This window comes from Panthera pardus, unplaced genomic scaffold, assembly GCF_024362965.1.
Source record: "Panthera pardus isolate Hobbes unplaced genomic scaffold, ASM2436296v1 HiC_scaffold_16, whole genome shotgun sequence".
Taxonomy (NCBI): Eukaryota; Metazoa; Chordata; class Mammalia; order Carnivora; family Felidae; genus Panthera; species Panthera pardus.
Window position 1 is genome coordinate 11,843,337 of NW_026526721.1, and position 11,146 is coordinate 11,854,482.

The 11,146-nt window shown below is 48.4% G+C and overlaps 1 pseudogene; it reads right to left on the reverse strand.

The window, feature by feature from the left end:
* Nucleotides 1-1,280: 1,280 nt before the first annotated feature.
* LOC128777233 (mRNA turnover protein 4 homolog) lies at nucleotides 1,281-2,123 on the reverse strand (annotated as a pseudogene).
* Nucleotides 2,124-11,146: the final 9,023 nt, after the last annotated feature.

The following is an 11,146-nucleotide window of genomic DNA, read 5'->3' on the forward strand; positions in this document are numbered from 1 at the left end:
TGAGGGCTTATTAAAACACAGATTAAACTACTGGACCTCACCCCAAGAGTCCCTGATCCAGCAGATCTGGGTGGGACCAGAGAGTCTGTGCTTCTCGTAAGTTTCCGGGGGATTGTTCTTGTCCAGGGAACACGCTTCCGGAACAATTGCTGTAGGGCGTTGATGTTCTTCTTCCCCTAGCTTAGATGATTATATTTTACAGTCTGTTCTCTTCAAGGGATCTTCTAATACGATCTATGTAGTTTTCCATATAATTATATTGAAGCTAGTAGATTGTCAAGGTAATTTATTAGTGATGATAGGATATTTAGAGTTTTCTACCTATATAGTCATCTTTGGGCTAGCATACTCTACATTGGCTGCTCTTTGAACCTAGTAAAATATTAACCTAATTCATTTAGTTTTGAGTTTTCATGTTCATTTTTTCTTGTGGAACAGTTTTTATATCCACTCAGAGTTGCAGCAGTGGCTTTACTCTTGTCTTTGTAAAAGCTTCCTGTCTTCTGTAAGACTCTTAGCCGTGGGGATGCCAGGTGGTTTGGTGGGTTAAGCATCCAACTCTTTTTTTTTTTTTAATTTATTAAATATTTATTTATTTTTGAGAGAGAGAGACAGAGACAGAGTGTGAGCAAGGGAGGGGCAGAGAGAGAGGGAGACACAGAATCCGAAGCAGGCTCCAGGCTCCGAGCCATCAGCACAGAGCCCGACGCGGGGCTTGAGATCCTGACCTGAGCCAAAGTCGGATGCTTAACCGACTGAGCCACCCAGGTGTCCCAGCATCCGACTCTTGATTTCGGCTCAGGTCATGAGCTCATGGCTGTGGGATACAGCCCGGTGTCAGACTCTGCCCTGAGCATGGTATCTGCTTGGGATTCTGTCTCCCTCTCCCTCCGGCCCTCCTCTGCTCACATTTCTCTCTCTCTCAAAATACATAAGTAAACATTAAAAAAAACAACAGACTCTTGGCCCTGGCTTGGGAGGGAAGAAGGGGGGGATGGTAAGGAGTGTGGGGAGGAGGGAGAGAAAGCAAGGGGTAGAAGGGGCAGCCAGGGTTCCTGTATTTCTGGGCAAATGCAAACCCTCTTTTCCAGTAGGGTGGCAGCGTGGAGGGCCCAGGTAGAGAAGTGATGACTGTCACGTCCCCGGCCACCACGCAGGAGCCCAGTGCTGGAAGCTGGGTCCAAGTACACAGAGGGGAATCTTGGGAATCCAAACAAAAGCCCAAAGCCAAGGCCTTTATTCTAAGAAAAGTCCTCTTTGCTGTCCAAAGGGAGCCACCCTGCACTTTTATTTCTTGTAGAATAACAATCTGTCCCTTGCCCTCCTTTGTCTGCATTCACAGCAAAATAAACAGTGAGACAGCTGCTCCCCCAGCGGGGCAGTGGTTCCCTGCGTCCTGGCCTCAAGCCCCTGTCAGCCATAGTCTTACCCCCTCTGACTCTTCTGATTCTCCTGCCAGCTGGGACGCGCTCTCAGCCAAGTCATCTCCCGGCCGCTGGAACCTCCTGGACTGCACATCCTACGTGTATTTGATGGTTACCTTGAATTCAGCCATCTCACACTCAAAAAGCTTCAGCACGCGGGCCTGCTCTGGGGTCAGCACGTCGCCCTCCTTGCACACCTTGGACAGGCCCAGTTGCCTCCTCTGTGGCTCCATGGTGGGGGGGGGGGCTTGCTTCAGCCCCCCCCTCCCCCCCCCCCCTCCCCCGGGGTCCAGGGTCATGGTGAAAGTTGCTTTGCTTCCAGCTCTGGCGAAGTCCATTTCCCTGTGTCTCCTGAACCACTTTCACCTCGTCCTGCGGTAGGTGAAAAGGGGACAGACGTCACCCCTGAACCTCTGGCTGACCTGACGCAGGGTGTCTTTGTACTGGTCAGATGGCCTTCATACCAAGGCAGCCATCATCACTTGTGTTTTTGCCAAAGAACGTCTGGCTATGTTGCCCGGCGTTCTGGATGTCCTTCCGCTGGCTGGATCCCTGGAGACCAGCCACGGAGACGCTGAAACGGTACTCGTGCATGTCCACACACTTCCAAAGCTCTCCTGTCAGGTTCTAGTTCAGTTCTAAGCCTTTCTTGGCAGTTTTGGTGAAGGAAACTTTCTTGTCGTGCTTGGATCTGGCCATCGCACCGCAGGTAGAGGCAGCGGAAGGTGGTCTACGTCATTTAATTTCATTTAACTAATTTTTAAAAAAAATTAAAAAGATTTTGTTTTTAAGGAATCTCTACAGCCAGTGTGGGGCTCAAACCTACAACCCCCAAGATCAAGAGTTGTGTGCTCCACCAACGGAGCCAAGAAGGTGCCCCCTCATTTAATTTAATTTAATTTAATTTAATTTAATTTAATTTAATTTAATTTTTGTTTAATTAAATTTACAACCTTTAATTTTAAACACCAAGGAGCAGTCTCATTCTTTTCAGATGTAACACTTAATTAGCACATCCGAATATTTTGTGCATACAGTGGGGATTGGTTTCCAGTCTTTTCAGGACACTTTTTACACACGTAAAGTGACAGGCTTTGAAGCCAAAGCTCTGATCTCTTCCTTAATCCTGATGCATTTGCGTTGTATTTCCAGAATAAAGACGGAGGTCCCCTGAGGAGTTTCTGGGAAGTTCTGGGGATGCTGATGCCAGGCAAGGACGGAGAGAGAAAAAAGGAACCATGTCAGCTGAGTGGCCAGCAGTCGATAGTCAAGAGGGCCACCCGAAAAGCCTAATCACATGGTGGGGACCTGGAGGGTCGAGGCTCTGGGCAGGTCAGAGAGGAGAAGGAAAGCAGGAGCAAGGCAGCTTGGAAGGCAGGGGGCTGGGGGACAAAGGGCGAGGGAAAGCAAAAAGCACGGCCTGAGTTGGAAGAGGCAAAGCAGAAGTCGCCTGCCATTAACCCTAATCATGCAATATCCTGCAGTTTTATGTAAGAAGAGACATCATGGCATTCAGTTGCTGTGTTGAAGAGCAAGGTACGAAAAAGAAGTTTAGAGCCGATTTTACATGAAACACTGTTAGATGGGTGGGGCACGTTCCTTATAGCTTATGTCACATGGGCCATTGTCCATGTGGCCTCTGTTACAAATCTTTTGCTTAGGTTCACTCATAAAAGGAGAAGGGGAAGGGGAAGGAGGAGGAGGAGGAGGAGGAGGAGGGGGGGGAAAGGAAAAGGAGAAGAAGGAGGTAGGAGGGGGAGAGGGAGGGGGGAGGCCAAAGAGGAGGAGAAAAACAGGACTTGGTGGAGAAATGTAATTTATCTCATGACAAATACACGATAAGGGATGCTTGTTCTTGGAAGCTGAACTTGCCCAGCGCATTGTAAAATGAACACACTTGTGATATCTCTCCCGCTTCCGGATCTAGGCAGCCCGTGCCACGACCGCACCAGTGTGTCTTTCGATCCACTATTAGCTTAGGGTCCTTTTGCTAGTCAGAAAGCACTGGATTCTAGTCTTAGATTTATCTTGCAAGCCTGTTCAAAAGAACATTGCCTACAGCTACCCAAATGTCCATTGGTGGATGAGTGGATGGAAGCCAGACGTAAGAGGTCACATATTACGTGATTCCATTCATATGAACTACCCAGAATAAGTAAATGCATAGAGACAGAAAGGAGATAGGTGGTCTCCAGGGACGGGATGGGGGAGTACAGGAGCGATTACTTAATGTGTGGGGGTTTGGGGGGGGGGGTGACGAAAATGGTGGTACTCAAAATGGGTGGTGGTCGCATAACATTGTGAAGGTACTAAATGCCACTGAATTGTACACGTTTCAATGGTTAATTTTATGTGAATTTCATCCCCCTTAAAAAAAAGAGAGAATATCGCCCGTGGCACATCAGATTCCAATATAATGTGAAGTTCTGTTCCTCCGTGGCGGGCACTCAACCTCCCACTCCCAGAGCGCCTGGGGGTGAGTTTCTCAGATGCTTCTTCCAGCATCTCTAACCTCACAGCCAAGGAGGGAAGCCTGACTCATGGAATGAGAGCAGTCTCTTAATGGCCGTCTCTGCTTTGCTGTCTCGCCCGCCACTTCCTTGCAGTGTATCAATAGATTTCTGTCTCCTTTGTTCTACCTTGGGTGCATTCTTGCACCGCCCGCCCGCGGGCTTCCACCCCGTTGGGTCACCCCACATTTGGTGGCTCCCATCCGATTGGGAGATCCCACATGAGTGGCCTCCCCCACCCCCAGCATTTGGTGGACCGCACATGGAGAGCCTTGGGCAGCCGGAGCTCTCCCTGGATTCTCCGGGAATTTCTCGGGACTGTCTCTCGGTGGACCGACTCTGGTAGTTCTTGGCAGTTCTTGGCGAACTGATGACCTCCCGCGGAGGTTGACTCCTCAGTGAGGATCCAAAGCGCCAGGGGGATCCGGCTGGCCACGCTTGCCGGAATGGATGAAGGATTTTGCCTTTTGCTCTTGGAAGGGATCCTTCCCTCTCCTCTCTCTCTCTCTCTCTCTCTTTTTCATTTAATGTTTATTTTTGAGAGAGGGAGAGGGAGACAGAACGTGAGCATGGGAGGGACAGAGAGAGAGAGAGAGAGAGGAGACACAGAATCCGAATCAGGCTCCAGACTCTGGGCTGTCATGTCAGCACAGAGCCCGATCTGGGACTTGAACTCACAAACCGTGAGATCATGACCTGAGCTGAAGTCAGCCGCTCAACCTACTGAGCCACCCAGGTGCCCTCCCGCCCCGCCCTGCCCTTTCTCCAGACAACTGAAGATCTCTGAGCAGGGCAGCTCCCCGGTGTGGTCTGAAGGTCTGAGAACGAATAAGTTGGACTGTCTACACCTTTGAGGGCAAAGGACCCCTTTGCTCCACTTTCTCCTTCCATCCCCTGAGGTCCATTCTGCAGGTGCGGGGAGGAGGGGGGCGGGGGGTGGGCAGCTGGCAGGGGTGGCTCCCGGGAGAATTCGCACATGTTCCAGGCTCGCTTGGGACCCTTTCCTGCCACAGGCTGACTTTCAGCTGCCTTAGATCTTAAAACCAAAACCAAAACCAAAACCCTAATACAAGGTAGACTCCTGTGATGAAGGCAGAGGCAAAGGGGCATGGGCAGGAGAGAGAAAGGAAGGAGGCAGGTAGAATCTCAGCCACGAATTCTGCATTGTAGAACGAATGAAAGAGAATGGATGGGAAAGTGCTAACATTTCCACACAGGGAAGAAACAGATGCTGTAAAAGTCCTAGCTGTGGGTACAGATATAATTGAGTCACAAATCGAACAGTTTAGGAGGGGTTGTATGTGTGCTGTTTCCAAATCAGGTACGTGTGTTGTCCAAGACTCTGCAGATGGGAAATCCTAGAAGTAATACAGCCACCGCGAAAAGGGCCACAGAAGACTTTATCTCTGGATCTGAAGTTGCCACTGATTTGCTGGATGACCCCGGGCATTCATTCATTCATTCATTCATGTATTCAACAAGTAGATCTTGAACACCTATTAAGTGCTACGAAGCACCCTTCTAAGGGCTAGGGATCCGGCAGTGAAGAAGACGCACAAAGTTTCTGCTTTCGTGGAACCTAGAGTCTAGCGTGGACCCAGACAGATGTGCAAAGACATATTTGTTGAACCGAAACGGCCTAATATCGTGTCAAGTAGTGGTATGTGCTATGAAAAAAAAGGAAGAGCAGGATGAGAGACGGTGAGAAGGAAGGTGTCTCCCCAGAGGAGACATTGCAGCAGAAAGGCAATGAAATGAGTAGGCTGTATAAGCAGAGCGTGTTCTGGGCACAGAGAAGGCCGGGCGCAGAGGCTCTGGGACATACCCATGCTCGCACATTCCAGGCACGGCCACGAGGACAGAGCATATGAAGGCAGAGACAAGAAGGCCAGGCCGGTAGTGTGTAGGGCCTGCAGGCAATGAGAAGGGTGTGTGTTTTCAAGCCGCATCTCTGCCGTTGTATGTGTTAATCCTTCACTCCCCGTATTGCCAAACAACATTCCATTGTACGCATATACCACATTTTACTTATCCATTCCTCTGTTGATGAATATTTGGGTTTTCTCTACTTTCTGGCTACTACAAATGCAAGCTCTTGTACGGACATAGGTTCTCCTCTCCCTTTGGCCACACACCTAAGAGTGAAATCACCCGGTCACATAGTGATTCTGCGCGATCTTTGAAAGACCGGCCAGACCGTTTTCTGAGGTGGCCGCCCCGTTTCACAACCCCGCCGGCAATAAATGAGGGTTCTGATGTCTCCCCATCTCTTCGAACACTTATTGGATGTCTCTTTCATTATAGCATCTTGGAGGGTATCCAGTGGAATCTCACTGTGGTGTGCCTTTCCTTTCCCTGATGGCCACTGAGCAACTTCTCGTGTGCACCTTGGCCATTGGTTCATCTTCTTTGGAGGAACGTCTATATGGACCCTTTGCCCATTTTCAGATTGGGTTATTTGTCTTTTCTTTGCAAGCTCCAGTTCTACCCAATGCCACACAAAAGGTCCCTCAAGTTAAGAAGCTCTGGACTCTAGAACTAGACTCTGGGGCCAACCCAGGACAGGATCAGCAGGTGACCTTGGGGAAGAAGAGGTGTGATCACACCCGGTGCTTATGTCTCTCCCGGCTTACAGTGACCCTGGACTTACCCCATTTTAATAGTTTAATGTCCAAAGGGCTTTCGTACACTACGAGGAACCTACACTAAATTGTTATTTGTTTTTAAATTTAAAACAATGTTTTAAATTTATTTATTTATTTTGGGGGGTGGGAGAGAGAGGGAGAGAGAGAGAGAGAGAAAGCATGAGTGGGAGAGGGGCAGAGAGAGAAAGAATTCCCCGAGGGCTCCAAGCTGTCAGCGCAGAGACTGACGCGGGGCTCGAACCCACGAACTGGGAGACCATGACCTGAATGAACTGGGAGATCATGACCTGAGCCCAAACCAAGTTGGATGCTTAACCGAATGAGCCACCCAAGTGCCCCTGTTATTTGTTTTTAGACAGTTAATGGTTGTCTAAATACTCACATTCTGCTTAGATAACTATTATATCAAAAAATGATTTTACAGCTTAGAGCTCTGCAAACATTTTAATAGAGATAAAAACGTAATGAATTAAACTCTTCCAAATGAAAACTTGATGCGAATTACAAACCAATACATTGATTATTCTTCCAAATGCTTTACACATCTCAAAAATCTAATACATGTGAAGACGATTATAAAATGTTAAGTATAAACTCTAAAAAGCCTTTTTGCAAAAAAATGCCAATTGTCATGGATCTAAATTTGCTTCTTCATTATCTTTGCTCATATTCTTATCCTTTTTCATATGGCTTCCCTGGGGTGCTGGAGGCTTTCCATCTGCCCCCCCCCCCCCCCCCCCCGAACGCCTCTCACCTCATCTGCCCTGCCCTGTGCTCTGGGAGACTTGTATAAAATGCATCAACAGATTCCTTTACCCCTGTCTTTGGATTTTGTTAGTGGAAGGCATCAGCTCAAGATTTGGGGGTGGCAGAACAGTGAAGTGGGCTCCTTTCCTGAAGGAGTCTCCGTGAGTTGGCTGTGTCTCTCAACAAGAAGCCATATATCCTGCCACTGACCCCAACTCTCTGTGGGGTGATGGTTCCTCCCTTTCTCCTCCAGGCCTGGACCCAATAAGCTCCCCACGCTAGTTGACTTGGGGCATCCGAGTGAAATTGCTGACCCAGTGAGGGTGACCAATACAGATTTAGAGTTGAAGGCACAGAACCAGGGACAGAAGACTTGGGTCCGCCATCCAGGGGATTCTGTTCAAGTAGAATAGGCTCTTTATCTTTTTTATGGCTAGCTTTTGTCCCTTACAGGAGGACCTGCCCAGGTTATTGGCTCTAACCAGTTTTGCTTTGATTTGTGTGGTGTGTCCTTAGTCTTATAATTCTTTGAAAAATAATGCTGTTTGGATGTCTCGTCTTTGAAAGGAGAGCCTGATAGAAGACGATGTCTAGTTACATGAGTGTTTGTGATACAACCGACATAAAAGACATTTCATAATTGCTTTTGTCCCCACGGCACTTATTGCAATCTGTCACGTGACGTATTTACGTATGCTCATTGTCCACGGTGTTAGTCGGAGTTCTCTAGAACAGCAGCACCAAGCAGATTAATTGCAGGAATTATCTCACATTAAATCGTGGAGGCTGAGGAGTCCCACGGTCTGCTCTTGGCAAGCTGGAGCCCCAGGAAAGCTGAGGGTGTAGGTTTCAGTTCACGTGCAGAGGAAGACCAATGTTGAAGCTCACAATAAATTCTCTCTTTTGTTCTATTTAGGCCTCCAGCGGATTAGATGATCTGCTTTCCTCAGTCTACAGAATCAGATGTTAATCTCATCCCCAAACACCCCACCCCCAAACACTGTGGGGTGGGGTTTGGCTAAACCCAGAATGATGTTTAGCCAAATATCTGAGCACCCCCTGTCCCGGTCACGTTGACACGTAAAATTAACCATCACATCTTTCTCCCTTCACTGAAATGTAAGTCGCATGAAGGCAGGGACTCTGCCACAGTCATCTTCTGTTGTATTCCTGGCATTTAGAACCTCACCTGGCACCAAGTAGTTGCTCAGCAAATAGTTGTTGAGTGAATGAACGAAGCTAGCCCCTCTCTCACTGAATTGATGAGAAACCCGAGGCGCGGGACGGTGCATGGTCAGGGGGTTAATGGCTAAGTTGGGACTCCATCTCAGGGGGCTGTATCAGTTATCTGTTGCTGCATAACAAATAACCCCACACTCAATAGCTTAAAACAACACTCATCTCATAGTTTCTGTAGATCAGAATTCGGGCACAGCTTAGCTGGCTTCTCTGTTCAAGGTCTCCCAAGGTATCAGCCAGGGCTAGTGTCCACTGGGGCAGAACCCATTTTGAAGCTCACATGGTTGTTGGAAGAACTCAGTTTCTCTAAAAAAACCTTTTTGTTACTGTTTTTATTTATTTTGAGAGAGAGAGAGGGAAACTATGAATGGGGGAGGGGCAGAGAGAGAGAGGGGGGGAGACAGAGAATACGAAGCAAGCTCCAGGCTCTGACCTTTCAGCACACGGGGCTCGAACCCACAAACTGTGAGATCGTGACCTGAGCTGAAGGTGGATGCTCAACCAACTGAGCCACCCAGGTGCCCCGAACTCAGTTTCTTTAGGGTTGTTGGACTGAGGACCTCAAGTCTTTGCTGGAGGCAACTCCAGTGCCTTGCCACGGGGGCCTTTCTCCCATGGCTGCTTGCTTCTTCAATGTGTGTGGGCCAAGAAGGCAATAGAGAGAGCCTCCTAGCAAAATGGAAACTACCATCATCTGTAACTAAAATACAGAAGTGGTGGGGCGCCTGGGTGGCGCAGTCGGTTAAGCGTCCGACTTCAGCCAGGTCACGATCTCGCGGTCCGTGAGTTCGAGCCCCGCGTCAGGCTCTGGGCTGATGGCTCGGAGCCTGGAGCCTGCTTCCGATTCTGTGTCTCCCTCTCTCTCTGCCCCTCCCCCGTTCATGCTCTGTCTCTCTCTGTCCCAAAAATAAATTAAAAACGTTGAAAAAAAAAAAAATTTTAAAATACAGAAGTGGTGTCCCTTCGACTTTGCCACATTCTATCGAGGGATAGGTACCATCCATACTCAAGAGGAAGGGATTCCTCAGAGGGGTGAATACCAGGAGATGGGGATCACAGGTGGCCTTCTTAGCCCGCCTGTCACAGATGGGTACGAGCACAGACGCTGGAGTCAGACCACCTAGGTTCAGATCCCTGCTGTCGCTTCTTCCCTGCGTGATCTCAGGTAAGTTACTCAGTCTCTCTCCGTTTCGGTTTCAGCCTTTGAAAAGTGAGGCAAATAAGAATAACTGGTTCATAGGGTTGTTGTGGGAATTGAGTAAAAAACGCGAACATGCTGACAACTGGGCCTGCGCAAAGAGATTGCCGACTGGGGATTGGCTGTTATCCCGCGCCCCCCGGGCACGGGTGCAATGCGGGCCCCCAAAGGAGGGGGAGCCTCAGCTACCCTGTGTTTCCTGTTTGTGCAGAATTATTGGATCCAATCTAGGGTCTGTCCCTATCATGGTTTCTCCTGCCCAGAGGCTTTACTCTCATTGTGTAGTCTTTTGGGTACATTTGTAGTCACAAACCAAGGGCAGTGAGTCTGGACTCATAAAGTGCTGGCCCACTGGTAGTAGGTGCTCCGTGAAGAGTTCTGATGGGCCCGGAAACAAAGGCATTGTTGGGGGTCTGCTCGGACCGGGCGGGAGCAGTGAAGCAGCCGGGAGACAGATGCGAACTTGACTCAGGGAGAAAATCACGTGAAGTCTCCATCGCTTGAGACAGACCTTTTATTGAGTTAATTAATTAATTAACTTATTTTCATTTTTCAAGGAAGTGGCTTGGCTTGAGCATTGTCTGAATTAGAGAGCTCAGGATTTGAGACAACTCGCGGAAGTCTGTGGCTGAAGGGGGGTATCAGGTTCCCATACGATGAATCGGGACCTCCTGCTCTCGCTCCTTCCCATTGTAAACGCTAAGAAGAGGCTATGCCTGGTCAGCCTTTCACCACAAGGTTAGTTTCCTGTGGCCACCTTAAGAAATCACAGCAAACCGGGGCGCTTGGGTGGCTCAGTCGGTTGAGTGTCCGACTCTTAATCTCAACTCAGGTTATGATCTCACAGTTTGTCGCATCGAGCCCCCCGTCTGACTCTGTGCTTACAGCACGGAGCCTGCTTGGGATTCTCTCTCTCTTTCTCTCCTTCTCTCTCTCAATATAAATAAACACTAAAAAAAAAAAAGAAAGAAAAAGAAAGAAAGAAAGAAAGAAAAAGAAAGAAAGAAAGAAAGATTACAGCAAACTGAGTGGTTTAAAATGACAAAAATTTATTTTCTCATGGTTCTAGAGACTAGAAGTCTGAAAGCAAGATGTGGCAGGGCTGTGCTCCTTCCAAAGGTTCTGGGTAGGATTATACCTAGTTTCTGATGGTGGCCTGCAATCCTTGGCATTTCTTGGCTTGTAGAACATTTGTTCCAACGTCTGCTTCCAAATTCACATGACCTTCTTCCCGTGTTTGTCTGTGTATCTCTTCTTAGAAGGACATCAGGCAATGCACTAGAGTCTACCCTAATCTAGTATGACCTCATCTTAAATTAATTAATTACATCTGCCAAGACACTATTTTCAAATAAGGCCACATTCTGAGGTTTTGGGTGGACA